Source organism: Rhipicephalus microplus, unplaced genomic scaffold, assembly GCF_043290135.1.
Source record: "Rhipicephalus microplus isolate Deutch F79 unplaced genomic scaffold, USDA_Rmic scaffold_12, whole genome shotgun sequence".
Lineage (NCBI taxonomy): Eukaryota > Metazoa > Arthropoda > Arachnida > Ixodida > Ixodidae > Rhipicephalus > Rhipicephalus microplus.
Window position 1 is genome coordinate 12,107,678 of NW_027464585.1, and position 15,060 is coordinate 12,122,737.

A 15,060-nucleotide genomic window follows, 5' to 3' on the forward strand; every position below is an offset into this window, starting at 1 on the left:
CGTGCTCCACTTTCACCACCATCAGAACATATCTTCAAAGCTATCAGCCCAAAGAAAAAAAAAGCGCCGCACCACCACCGGGTGGTTTCGTACCTCCAACCTTTCGATTAACAGCCGATCGCGCTAGCCAATTGCGCCACGGAGACAGTCCTGCTCCACTCTCACCACCATCAGAACATATTTTCAAAGCTATCAGCCTAAAGAAAACAAAGCGCCTGACCTCCCCGGGTGGCTCGTACCTGCAACCTTTCGGTTAACAGCCTATCGCGGTAGCCAATTGCGTCACGGAGACAGTCCTGCTCCACTCTCACCACCATGAGAACCTATCTTCAAAGCTATCAGCCCAAAGAAAAAAAAGCAACACACCACTCCCGGGAGGGCTCGAACATCCAACCTTTCAGTTAACAGCCGATCAAATAGCCAATTGCGATACGGAGACAGTCGTGCTCCACTCTCACCACCATCAGAACCTATCTTCAAAGCTATCAGCCCAAAGAAAAAAAAAGCGCCGCACCACCACCAAGTGGGCTCGTACCTCCAACCTTTCGTTTAACAACCGATCGCGCTAGCCAATTGCACCACGGAGACAGTCATGCTCCACTCTCACCACCATCAGGACATATCTTCAAAGCTATCAGCCCAAAAAAAAGCGCCGCACCACAACCGCATGGGCTCGTACCTCCAACCTTTCGGTTAACAGCCGATGGTACTAGCCAATTGCGCCACGGAGACAGTCCTGCTCCACTCTCACCACCACCAGAACATATCTTCAAAGCTATCAGCCCAAAGAATAAAAAGCAACACACCACTCCCGGAGGGCTCGAACCTGCAACCTTTCGGTTAACAGCCTATCGCGGTAGCCAATTGCGCCACAGAGACAGTCCTGCTCCCTCTCACCACCATTAGAACCTATCTTCAAAGCTATCAGCCCAAAGAAAAAATAGCAACACACCACTCCCGGTAGGGCTCGAACCTCCAACCTTTCCGTTAACAGCCGATCGCGTAGCCAGTTGCGCCACGGAGACAGTCGTGCTCCACTCTAACCACCGGCAGAACATTTCTTAAGAGCTACCAGCCCAAAGAAAAAAAAGCGCCGCACCACCACCGCGTGGGCTCGTACCTCCAACCTCTCGGTTAACACCCGATCGCGCTAGCCAATTGCGCCACGGAGACAGTCGTGCTCCACTCTCAGCCCCATCAAAACATATCTTCAAAGTTATCAGCCCAAAGAAAAAAAGCGCTGCACCACTACCGCGTGGGCTCGAACCTCCAACCTTTCGGTTGACAGCCGATCGCGGTAGCCAATTGCGCCACGGAGATAGTCCTGCTCCACCCTCACCACCAACAGAACATATCTTCAAAGCTGTCAGCCCAAAGAAAAAAAAGCAACACACTACTCGCGGGAGGGCTCGAACCTCCAACCTTTCGGTTAACAGCCGATCGCGCTAGCCAGTTGCGCCACGGAGACAGTCGTGCTCCACTCTCACCACCATCAGAACACATCTTCAAAGCTATCAGCCCAAAGAAAAAAAATGCGCCGCACCAACACCATGTGGGCTCGTACCTCCAACCTTTCGGTTAACAGCCGATCGCGCCAGCCAATTGCGCCACGGAGACAGTCATGCTCCACTCTCACCATCGTCAGAACATTTCTTCAGAGCTATCAGCCCAAAGAAAAATAAAGCGCCGCACCACCACCGGGTGGGCTCAAATCTCCATACTTTCGCTTAACAGTCGATCACGCTAGCCAATTGCGCCATGAAGAGAGTCGTGCTCCACTCTCACCACCATTAGAACATATCTTCAAAGCTATCAGCCGAAAAAAAAAAAGCGCTGCACCACCACCGGGTGGGCTCGAACCTCCAACCTTTCGGTTAAGAGCCGAACGCGCTAGCCAATTGCGCCACGGAGGCAGTCCCGCTCGACTCTCACCACCACCAGAACATATGTTCAAAGCTATCAGCGCAAAGAAAAGAGCAACACACCTCTCCCGGGTGGGCTCGAACCTCAAACCTTTCGGTTAACAGCCGATCGCGCTAGCCACTTCCGCATCGGAGACAGTCCGGCTCCACTCTCACCACCGTCAGAACATTTCTTCAGAGCTATCAGCTCAAAGAAAAAAATGCGCCGCACCACCATCGGGTGGGCTCGAACCTCCAACGTTTCGGTTAACAGCCAATCGCGCTAGCCAATTGCGCCATGGAGACACTCCTGTTCCACTCTCACCGCTATCAGAACATATCTTCAAAGCTATCAGCCCAAAGAAAAAAAAGCAACACACCACTTCTGGGAGTGCTCGAACCTCCAACCTTTCAGTTAACAGCCCATCGCGCTAGCAATTGTGCCACGGAGACAGTCGTGCTCCACTCTCACCACCGTCAGAACATTTCTTCAGAGCTAACAGCCCAAAGAAAAAAAAGCACCGCACCACCACCAGGTGGGCTCGAACCTCCAACCTTTCGGTTAACAGCCGATCGCGCTAGCCAATTGCGCCATGGAAACAGTCGTGCTCCACTCTCACCACCGTCAGAACATTTCTTCAGAGCTATCAGCCCAAAGAAAAAAAAGCGCCGCACCACCGCTGGGTGGGCTCGAACCTCCAACCTTTCAGTTAATACCCCATCGCGCTAGCCAATTACGCCACGGAGACAGTCGTGCTCCACTCTCACCACCATCAGAACATATCTTCAAAGCTATAAGCGCAAAGAAAAAAAGCAACACACCACTCCCCGGAGGGCTCGAACCTCCAAACTTTTGGTTAACAGCCGACCGCGCTAGCCAATTGCGTCACGGAGACAGTCGTGCTCCACTCCGACCACCATCACAACATATCTTCAAAGCTATCAGCGCAAAGAAAAAAGCAACACACCACTCCCGGGAGAGCTCGAACCTCCAACCTTTTGGTTAACAGCCGATCGCGCTAGCCAATTGCGCCACGGAGACAGTCCTGCTCCACTCTCAACACCGTCAGATCATTTTTTCAGAGCTATCAGCCCAAAGAAAAAAAAGCGCCGCACCACCATCGGGTGGGCTCGAACCTCCAACGTTTCAGTTAACAGCCAATCGCGCTAGCCAATAGCGCCACGGAGACAGTCGTGCTCCACTCTCACCACCGTCAGAACATTTATTCAGAGCTATCAGGCCAAAAAAAACCCCCCGCACCACCACCGGGTGGGCTCGAACCTCCAACGTTTCAGTTAACAGCCAATCGCGCTAGCCAATTGCGCCATGGAGACAGTCCTGCTACACTCTCACCACCATCAGAACATATCTTCAAAGCTATCAGCCCAAAGAAAAAAAGCAACACACCACTCCCGGGAGGGCTTGAACCTCAAACCTTTCAGTTAACAGCCGATCACGCTAGCCAATTGCGCCACGGAGACAGTCGTGCTCCACTATCACCACCGTCAGAACATTTCTTCAGAGCTATCAGCCCAAAGGAAAAAAAGCGCCGCACCACCACCGGGTGGGCTCGAGCGTCCAACATTTCGGTCAATAGCCCATCGCGCTAGCCAATTACGCCACGGAGACAGTCGTGCTCCACTCTCACCACCATCAGAACATAACTTCAAAGCTATCAGCGCAAAGAAAAAAGCAACACACCACTCCCGGGAGGGCTCGAACCTCCAACCTTTCGGTTAACAGCCGATCGCGCTAGCCAATTGCGCCAAGGAGACAGTCATGCTCCACTCTCACTACCGTCAGAACATATCTTCAAAGCTATAAGCGCAAAGAAAAAAAAGCAACACACCACTCCCGGGAGGGCTCGAACCTCCAAACTTTTGGTTAACAGCCGACCGCGCTAGCCAATTGCGCCACGGAGACAGTCGTGCTCCACTCCCACCACCATCACAACATATCTTCAAAGCTATCAGCGCAAAGAAAAAAGCAACACACCACTCCCGGGAGAGCTCGAACCTCCAAACTTTCGGTTACCAGCCGATCGCGCTAGCCGATTGCGCCACGGAGACAGTCCTGCTCCACTCTCACCATCATCAGAACATATCCTAAACTATCAGCCCAAAAAAAAAGCAACACACCACTCCCGGGAGGGCTCGAACCTCCAACCTTTCAGTTAACAGCTCATCGCGCTAGCAAATTGCGCCACGGAGACAGTCATGCTCCACTCTCACCACCGTCAGAAAATTTCTTCAGAGCTATCAGCCCAAAGAAAAAAAAAAGCGCCGCACCACCACCGGGTGGGCTCAAACCTCCATACTTTCGCTTAACAGTCGATCACGCTAGCCAATTGCGCCATGAAGAGAGTCGTGCTCCACTCTCACCACCATCAGAACATATCTTCAAAGCTATCAGCCGAAAGAAAAAAAGCGCTGCACCACCACCGGGTGGGCTCGAACCTCCAACCTTTCGGTGAAGAGCCGATCGCGCTAGCCAATTGCGCCACGGAGACAGTCCCGCTCCACTCTCACCACCACCAGAACATATGTTCAAAGCTATCAGCGCAAAGAAAAAAGCAACACACCACTCCCGGGAGAGCTCGAACCTCCAACCTTTCGGTTAACAGCCGATCGCGCTAGCCAATTGCGCCACGGAGACAGTCCTGTTCCACTCTCACCACCATCAGAACATATCTTCAAAGCTATCAGCCCAAAGAAAAAAAAGCAACACACCACTCCTGGGAGGGCTCGAACCTCCAACCTTTCGGTTAATAGCCCATCGCGCTAGCCAATTACGCCACGGAGACAGTCGTGCTCCACTCTCACCACCATCAGAACATATCTTCAAAGCTATAAGCGCAAAGAAAAAAAAGGCAACACACCACTCCCGGGAGGACTCGAACCTCCAAACTTTTGGTTAACAGCCGACCGCGCTAGCCAATTGCGCCACGGAGACAGTCGTGCTCCACTCCCACCACCATCAAAACATATCTTCAAAGCTATCAGCGCAAAGAAAAAAGCAACACACCACTCCGGGGTGGGCTCGAACCTCCAACCTTTCGGTTAACAGCCGATCGCGCTAGCCAATTGCGCCATGGAGACAGTCCTGTTCCACTCTCACCACCATCAGAACATATCTTCAAAGCTATCAGCCCAAAGAAAAAAAAGCAACACACCACTCCTGGGAGGGCTCGAACCTCCAACCTTTCGGTTAATAGCCCATCGCGCTAGCCAATTACGCCACGGAGACAGTCGCGCTCCACTCTCACCACCGTCCGAACATTTCTTCACAGCTATCAGCCCAAAGAAAAAAAAGCGCCGCACCAACACCGGGTGGGCTCGAACCTCCGACCTTTCGGTTAATACCCCATCGCGCTAGCCAATTACACCACGGAGACAGTCGTGCTCCACCCTCACCACCCTCAGAACATATCTTCAAAGCTAAAAGCGCAAAGAAAATAAAAGCAACACACCACTCCCGGGAGGGCTCGAACCTCCAAACTTTTGGTTAACAGCCGACCGCGCTAGCCAATCGCGCCACGGAGACAGTCGTGCTCCACTCCCACCACCATCACAACATATCTTCAAAGCTATCAGCGCAAAGAAAAAAGCAACACAGCACTCCCGGGAGAGCTCGAACCTCCAACCTTTCGGTTAACAGCCGATCGCGCTAGCCAATTGCGCCACGGAGACAGTCCTGCTCCACACTCACCACCGTCAGAACATTTTTTCAGAGCTATCAGCCCAAAGAAAAAAAAGCGCCGCACCACCATCGGGTGGGCTCGAACCTCCAACGTTTCAGTTAACAGCCAATCGCGCTAGCTAATAGCGCCACGGAGACAGTCGTGCTCCACTCTCACCACCGTCAGAACATTTCTTCAGAGCTATCAGCCCAAAGAAAAAAAAGCGCCGCACCACCACCGGGTGGGCTCGAACCTCCAACTTTCCGGTTAACAGCCGATCGCGCTAGCCAATTGCGCCATGGAGACAGTCCTGCTACACTCTCACCACCATCAGAACATATCTTCAAAGCTATCAGCCCAAAGAAAAAAAAGCAACACACCACTCCCGGGATGGCTCGAACCTCCAACCTTTAGGTTAACAGCCGATCGCGCTAGCCAATTGCGCCACGGAGACAGTCGTGCTCCACTCTCACCACCGTCATAACATTTCTTCAAAGCTATCAGCCCAGAGGAAAAAAGCGCCGCACCACCACCGGGTGGGCTCGAACCTCCAACCTTTCGGTTAACAGCCGATCGCGCTAGCCAATTGCGCCAAGGAGACAGTCATGCTCCACTCTCACCACCGTCAGAACATTTCTCCAGAGCTATCAGCCCAAAGAAAAAAAGCGCCGCACCACCATCGGGTGGGCTCGAACCTCCAACCTTTCGGTTAACAGCCCATCGCGCTAGCCAATATCGCCACGGAGACAGTTCTGCTCCACTCTCACTACTGCCAGAACATATCTTCAAAGCTATAAGCGCAAAAAAAAGCAACACACCACTCCCGGGAGGGCTCGAACCTCCAAACTTTTGGTTAACAGCCGATCGCGCTAGCCAATCGCGCTACGGAGACAGTCCCGCTCCACTCTCACCACCACCAGAACATATGTTCAAAGCTATCAGCGCAAAGGAAAAAGCAGCACACCACTCCCGGGTGGGCTCGAACCTCCAACATTTCGGTTAACAGCCGATCGCGCTAGCCACTTCCGCATCGGAGACAGTCCGGCTCCATTCTGACCACCGTCAGAATATTTCTTCAGAGCTATGAGCCAAAGAAAAAAAAGCGCCGCACCACCACCGGGTGGGCTCGAACCTCCAACCTTTCGGTTAACAGCTGATGGCGCTAGCCAATTGCGCCATGAAGACAGTCCTGTTTCACTCTCACCAGCATCAGAACATATCTTCAAAGCTATCAGCCCAAAGAAAAAAAAGCAACACACCACTCCTGGGAGGGCTCGAACCTCCAACCTTTCAGTTAACAGCCCATAGCGCTAGCCAATTGCGCCACGGAGACAGTCATGCTCCACTCTCACCATCGTCAGAACATTTCTTCGGAGCTATCAGCCCAAAGAAAAATAAAGCGCCGCACCACCACCGGGTGGGCTCAAACCTCCATACTTTCGCTTAACAGTCGATCACGCTAGCCAATTGCGCCATGAAGAGAGTCGTGCTCCACTCTCACCACCATCAGAACATATCTTCAAAGCTATCAGCCGAAAGAAAAAAAGCGCTGCACCACCACCGGGTGGGCTCGAACCTCCAACCTTTCGGTTAAGAGCCGAACGCGCTAGCCAATTGCGCCACGGAGGCAGTCCCGCTCCACTCTCACCACCACCAGAACATATGTTAAAAGCTATCAGCGCAAAGAAAAAAGCAACACACCTCTCCCGGGTGGGCTCGAACCTCAAACCTTTCGGTTAACAGCCGATCGCGCTAGCCACTTCCGCATCGGAGACAGTCCGGCTCCACTCTCACCACCGTCAGAACATTTCTTCAGAGCTATCAGCCCAAAGAAAAAAATGCGCCCCACCACCATCGGGTGGGCTCGAACCTCCAACGTTTCGGTTAACAGCCAATCGCGCTAGCCAATTGCGCCATGGAGACAGTCCTGTTCCACTCTCACCGCTATCAGAACATATCTTCAAAGCTATCAGCCCAAAGAAAAAAAAGCAACACACCACTCCTGGGAGGGCTCGAACCTCCAACCTTTCAGTTAACAGCCCATCGCGCTAGCAATTGTGCCACGGAGACAGTCGTGCTCCACTCTCACCACCGTCAGAACATTTCTTCAGAGCTAACAGCCCAAAGAAAAAAAAGCACCGCACCACCACCAGGTGGGCTCGAACCTCCAACCTTTCGGTTAACAGCCGATCGCGCTAGCCAATCGCGCCACGGAGACAGTCGTGCTCCACTCTCACCACCGTCAGAACATTTCTTCAGAGCTATCAGCCCAGAGGAAAAAAGCGCCGCACCACCACCGGGTGGGCTCGAGCGTCCAACCTTTCGGTTAATAGCCCATCGCGCTAGCCAATTACGCCACGGAGACAGTCGTGCTCCACTCTCACCACCGTCAGAACAATTCTTCAGAGCTATCAGCCCAAAGAAAAAAAAGCGCCGCACCACCGCTGGGTGGGCTCGAACCTCCAACCTTTCGGTTAATACCCCATCGCGCTAGCCAATTACGCCACGGAGACAGTCGTGCTCCACTCTCACCACCATCAGAACATATCTTCAAAGCTATAAGCGCAAAGAAAAAAAAGCAACACACCACTCCCCGGAGGGCTCGAACCTCCAAACTTTTGGTTAACAGCCGACCGCGCTAGCCAATTGCGTCACGGAGACAGTCGTGCTCCACTCCGACCACCATCACAACATATCTTCAAAGCTATCAGCGCAAAGAAAAAAGCAACACACCACTCCCGGGAGAGCTCGAACCTCCAACCTTTCGGTTAACAGCCGATCGCGCTAGCCAATTGCGCAACGGAGACAGTCCTGCTCCACTCTCACCACCGTCAGAACATTTCTTCAGAGCTATCAGCCCAAAGACAAAAAAGCGCCGCAACACCATCGGGTGGGCTCGAACCTCCAACGTTTCGATTAACAGCCAATCGCGCTAGCCAATTGCGCCACGGAGACAATCGTGCTCCACTCTCACCACCGTCAGAATATTTCTTCAGAGCTATGAGCCCAAAGAAAAAAAAAGCGCCGCACCACCACCGGGTGGGCTCGATCCTCCAACCTTTCGGTTAACCGCCGATCGCGCTAGCCAATTGCGCCATGGAGACAGTCCTGTTCCACTCTCACCACCATCACAACATATCTTCAAAGCTATCAGCCCTAAGAAAAAAAAGCAACACACAACTCCTGGGAGGGCTTGAACCTCAAACCTTTCAGTTAACAGCCGATCACGCTAGCCAATTGCGCCACGGAGACAGTCGTGCTCCACTCTCACCACCGTCAGAACATTTCTTCAGAGCTATCAGCCCAAAGGAAAAAAAGCGCCGCACCACCACCGGGTGGGCTCGAGCGTCCAACATTTCGGTCAATAGCCCATCGCGCTAGCCAATTACGCCACGGAGACAGTCGTGCTCCACTCTCACCACCATCAGAACATAACTTCAAAGCTATCATCGCAAAGAAAAAAGCAACACACCACTCCCGGGAGGGCTCGAACCTCCAACCTTTCGGTTAACAGCCCATCGCGCTAGCCAATTGCGCCACGGAGACAGTCATGCTTCACTCTCACTACCGTCAGAACATTTCTTCAGAGCTATCAGCCCAAAGAAAAAAAAGCGCCGCACCACCACCGGGTGGGCTCGAACCTTCAACCTTTTGGTTAACAGCCGATCGCGCTAGCAAATTGCGCCACGGAGAGAGTCGTGCTCCACTCTCACCGCCGTCAGAACATTTCTTCAGAGCTATCAGCCTAAAGAAAAAAAAAGCGCCGCACCACCACCGGGTAGGCTCAAACCTCCATACTTTCGCTTAACAGTCGATCACGCTAGCCAATTGCGCCATGGAGAGAGTCGTGCTCCACTCTCACCACCATCAGAACATATCTTCAAAGCTATCAGCCGAAAGAAAAAAAGCGCTGCACCACCACCGGGTGGGCTCGAACCTCCAACCTTTCGGTTAAGAGCCGATCGCGCTAGCCAATTGCGCCATGGAGACAGCCCCGCTCCACTCTCACCACCACCAGAACATATGTTCAAAGCTATCAGCGCAAAGCAAAAAGCAACACACCTCTCCCGGGTGGGCTCGAACCTCCAACCTTTCGGTTAACAGCCGATCGCGCTAGCCACTTCCGCATCGGAGACAGTCCGGCTCCACTCTCACCACCGTCAGAACATTTCTTCAGAGCTATCAGCCCAAAGAAAAAAAAGCGCCGCACCACCATCGGGTGGGCTCGCACCTCCAACGTTTCGGTTAACAGCCAATCGCGCTAGCCTATTGCGCCACGGAGACAGTCGTGCTCCACTCTCACCACCGTCAGAATATTTCTTCAGAGCTATGAGCCAAAGAAAAAAAAGCGCCGCACCACCACCGGGTGGGCTCGAACTTCCAACCTTTCGGCTAACAGCCGATGGTGCTAGCCAATTGCGCCATGGAGACAGTCCTGTTCCACTCTCACCACCATCAGAACATATCTTCAAAGCTATCAACCCAAAGAAAAAAAAGCAACACACCACTCCTGGGAGGGCTCGAACCTCCAACCTTTCAGTTAACAGCCCATCGCGCTAGCCAATTGCGCCACGGAGACAGTCGTGCTCCACTCTCACCACCATCACAACATATCTTCAAAGCTATCAGCCCAAAGAAAAAAAAGCCCCACTCCACCACCGCATGGGCTCGAACCTCCAAACTTTCGGTTACCAGCCGATCGCGCTAGCCGATTGCGCCACGGAGACAGTCCTGCTCCACTCTCACCACCATCAGAACATATCTTCAAAGCTATCAGCCCAAAGAAAAAAAAGCGCCGCACCATCATCGGGTGGGCTCGAACCTCCAACCTTTCGGTTAACAGCCCATCGCGCTAGCCAATTGCGCCACGGAGACAGTCATGCTCCACTCTCACTACCGTCAGAACATTTCTTCAGAGCTATCAGCCCAAAGAAAAAAAAGCGCCGCACCACCACCGGGTGGGCTCGAACCTCCAACCTTTTGGTTAACAGCCGATCGCGCTAGCAAATTGCGCCACGGAGAGAGTCGTGCTCCTTTCTCACCACCAACAGAACATATCTCCAAAGCTATCAGCCTAAAGAAAAAAATGCGCCGCACCACCATCGGGTGGGCTCGAACCTCCAACGTTTCGGTTAACAGCCAATCGCGCTAGCGAATAGCGCCATGGAGACAGTCCTGTTCCACTCTCACCGCTATCAGAACATATCTTCAAAGCTATCAGCCCAAAGAAAAAAAGCAACACACCACTCCCGGGAGGGCTCGAACCTCCAACCTTTCGGTTAACAGCCGATCGTATAGCCAATTGTGCCACGGAGAAAGTCGTGCTCCACTCCCACCAGCGTCAGAACATTTCTTCAGAGCTATCAGCCCAAAGAAAAAAAAGCGCCGCACCACCACCGGGTGGGCTCGTGCCTCCAACCTTTCGGTTAACAGCCGATCGCGCTAGCCACTTGCGCCACGGAGACAGTCGTGCTCCACTCTGACCGCCATCAGAACAAATCTTCAAAGCTATCAGCTCAAAGAAAAAAAAGCGCCGCACCACCACTGGGTAGGCTTGAACCTCCAACCTTTCAAATAACAGCCGATCGCATAGCCAATTGCGCCACGAAGACAGTCGTGCTCCACTCTCACCACCGTCAGAACATTTCTTCAGAGCTATCAGCCCAAAGGAAAAAAAGCGCCGCACCACCACTGGGTGGGCATGAACCTCCAACCTGCCGGTTAACAGCCGATCGCGCTAGCCAATTTCGCCAAGGAGACAGTCGTGCTCCACTCCCATCACCATCAGAACATATCTTCAAAGCTATCAGCCTAAAGAAAGAAAGCACCTCACCTCCGCCGGGTGGCTCGTACCTGCAACCTTTCGGTTAACAGCCTATCGCGGTAGCCAATTGCGCCACGGAGACAGTCCTGCTCCACTCTGACCACCATGAGAACCTATCTTCAAAGCTATCAGCCCAAAGAAAAAAAAGCGCCTCACCTCCACTGGGTGGGCTCGTACCTCCAACCTTTCGGTTAACAGCCTATCACGGTAGCCAATTGCGCCACGGAGACAGTCCTGCTCTACTCTCACCACCATCAGAACATATCTTCAAAGCTATCAGCCCAAAGAAAAAAAAGCGCCGCACCACCACCGGATGGGCTCGTACCTCTTACCTTTCGGTTAACAGCCGATGGTGCTAGCTGATTGCGCCACGGAGACAGTCGTGCTCCTCTCTCACCACCATCAGAACATATCTTCAAATCTATCAGCCAAAAGAAAAAAAAGCACCTCACCTCCGCCGGGTGGCTCGTACCTGCAACCTTTCGGTTAACAGCCTATCGCGGTAGCCAATTGCGCCACGGAGACAGTCCTGCTCCACTCTGACCACCATGAGAACCTATCTTCAAAGCTATCAGCCCAAAGAAAAAAAAGCGCCGCACCACCACCGGGTGGGCTCGTACCTCCAACCTTTCGTTTAACAGCCGATCGCGCTAGCCAATTGCACCACGGAGACAGTCGTGCTCCACTCTCACCGCCATCAGGACATATCTTCAAAGCTATCAGTCCAAAGAAAAAAAGCGCCACACCACCACCGGATGAGCTCGTACCTCCAACATTCCGGTTAACAGCCGATGGTACTGGCCAATCGCGCCACGGAGACAGTCCTGCTCCACTCTCACCACCACCAGAACATATCTTCATAGCTATCAGCCCAAAGAAAAAAAAGCAACACACCACTCCCGGGAGGGCTCGAACCTCCACCGTTCCAGTTAACAGCCGATCGCATAGCCAATTGCGCCACGGAGACAGTCGTGCTCCACTCTCACCATCGTCAGAACATTTCTTCAGAGCTATCAGCCCAAACAAAAAAAAAGCGCCACACCACCACCAGGTGGGCTCGTTCCTCCAACTTTTCGGTTAACAGCCGATCGCGCTAGCCAATTGCGCCACGGAGACAGTCGTGCTCCACTCTCACCACCATCAGAACATATCTTCAAAGCTATCAGCCAAAAAAAAAGCGCCGCACCACCACCGGGTGGGCTCGAACCTCCAATCTTTCGGTTAAAGGCCGATCGCGCTAGCCAATTGCGCCACGGAGACAGTCGTGCTCCACTCTCACCACCATCAGAACATATCTTCAAAGCAATCAGCCCAAAGAAAAAAAAAGCGCCGCACCACCACCGGGTGGGCTCGTACCTCCAACCTTTCGATTAACAGCCGATCGCGCTAGCCAATTGCGCCACGGAGACAGTCCTATGCCACTCACCGCCATCAGAACATATTTTCAAAGCTATCAGCCCAAAGAAAAAATAGCAACACACCACTCCCGGTAGGGCTCGAACCTCCAACCTTTCCGTTAACAGCCGATCGCGTAGCCAGTTGCGCCACGGAGACAGTCGTGCTCCACTCTAACCACCGGCAGAACATTTCTTCAGAGCTATCAGCCCAAAGAAAAAAAAGCGCCGCACCACCACCGGGTGGGCTCGTACCTCCAACCTCTCGGTTAACAGCCGATCGCGCTAGCCAATTGCGCCACGGAGACAGTCGTGCTCCACTCTCAGCCCCATCAGAACATATCTTCAAAGTTACCAGCCCAAAGAAAAAAAGCGCCGCACCACCACCGGGTGGGCTCGAACCTCCAACCTTTCGGTTAACAGCCGATCGCAGTGGCCAATTGCGCCAGGGAGATAGTCCTGTTCCACCCTCACCACCAACAGAACATATCTTCAAAGCTGTCAGCCCAAAGAAAAAAAAGCAACACACTACTCGCGGGAGGGCTCGAACCTCCAACCTTTCGGTTAACAGCCGATCGCGCTAGCCAATTGCGCCACGGAGACAGTCGTGCTCCACTCTCACCACCATCAGAACATATCTTCAAAGCTATCCGCCCAAAGAAAAAAAAATGCGCCGCACCAACACCATGTGGGCTCGTACCTCCAACCTTTCGGTTAACAGCCTATCGCGGTAGCCAATTGCGTCACGGAGACAGTCCTGCTCCACTCTCACCACCATGAGAACCTATCTTCAAAGCTATCAGCCCAAAGAAAAAAAAGCAACACACCACTCCCGGGAGGGCTCCAACATCCAACCTTTCTGTTAACAGCCGATCGAATAGCCCATTGCGCCACGGAGACAGTCGTGCTCCACTCTCACCACCATCAGAACCTATCTTCAAAGCTATCAGCCCAAAGAAAAAAAAAGCGCCGCACCACCACCGGGTGGGCTCGTACCTCCAACCTTTCGTTTAACAGCTGATCGCGCGAGCCAATTGCACCACGGAGACACTCGTGCTCCTCTCTCACCACCATCAGAACATATCTTCAAATCTATCAGCCTAAAGAAAAAAAAGCACCTCACCTCCGCCGGGTGGCTCGTACCTTCAACCTTTCGGTTAACAGCCTATCGCGGTAGCCAATTGCGCCACGGAGACAGTCCTGCTCCACTCTGACCACCATGAGAACCTATCTTCAAAGCTATCAGCCCAAAGAAAAAAAAGCGCCGCACCACCACCGGGTGGGCTCGTACCTCCAACCTTTCGTTTAACAGCCGATCGCGCTAGCCAATTGCACCACGGAGACAGTCGTGCTCCACTCTCACCGCCATCAGGACATATCTTCAAAGCTATCAGTCCAAAGAAAAAAAAGCGCCACACCACCACCGGATGAGCTCGTACCTCCAACAATCCGGTTAACAGCCGATGGTACTGGCCAATCGCGCCACGGAGACAGTCCTGCTCCACTCTCACCACCACCAGAACATATCTTCATAGCTATCAGCCCAAAGAAGAAAAAGCAACACACCACTCCCGGGAGGGCTCGAACCTCCACCGTTTCAGTTAACAGCCGATCGCATAGCCAATTGCGCCACGGAGACAGTCGTGCTCCACTCTCACCATCGTCAGAACATTTCTTCAGAGCTATCAGCCCAAACAAAAAAAAGCGCCACACCACCACCAGGTGGGCTCGTACCTCCAACTTTTCGGTTAACAGCCGATCGCGCTAGCCAATCGCGCCACGGAGACAGTCGTGCTCCACTCTCACCACCATCAGAACATATCTTCAAAGCTATCAGCCCAAAGAAATAAATGCGCCGCACCAACACCATGTGAGCTCGTACCTCCAACCTTTCGGTTAACAGCCAATCGCGCCAGCCAATTGCGCCACGGAGACAGTCCTGCTCAACTCTCAACATCATCAGAACATATCTTCAAAGGTATCAGCCCAAAAAAAAAAAGCAACACACCACTCCCGGGAGGGCTCGAACCTCCAACCTTTCGGTTAACAGCCGATCGCATAGCCAATTGTGCCACGGAGACAGTCGTGCTCCACTCTCACCAGCGTCAGAACATTTCTTCAGAGCTATCAGCCCAAAGAAAAAAAAGCGCCGCACCACCACCGGGTGGGCTCGTGCCTCCAACCTTTCGGTTAACAGCCGATCGCGCTAGCCACTTGCGCCACGGAGACAGTCGTGCTCCACTCTCACCGCCATCAGAACA

The 15,060-nt window shown here is 52.9% G+C and overlaps 2 non-coding genes across 2 annotated transcripts; both read right to left on the reverse strand.

The window, feature by feature from the left end:
• Positions 1–1,839: 1,839 nt before the first annotated feature.
• Positions 1,840–1,913, reverse strand: TRNAK-CUU (transfer RNA lysine (anticodon CUU)). The gene has a single exon. It is a non-coding gene; the product is annotated as a tRNA-Lys (tRNA).
• A 5,223-nt stretch (positions 1,914–7,136) lies between these two features.
• Positions 7,137–7,210, reverse strand: TRNAK-CUU (transfer RNA lysine (anticodon CUU)). The gene has a single exon. It is a non-coding gene; the product is annotated as a tRNA-Lys (tRNA).
• Positions 7,211–15,060: the final 7,850 nt, after the last annotated feature.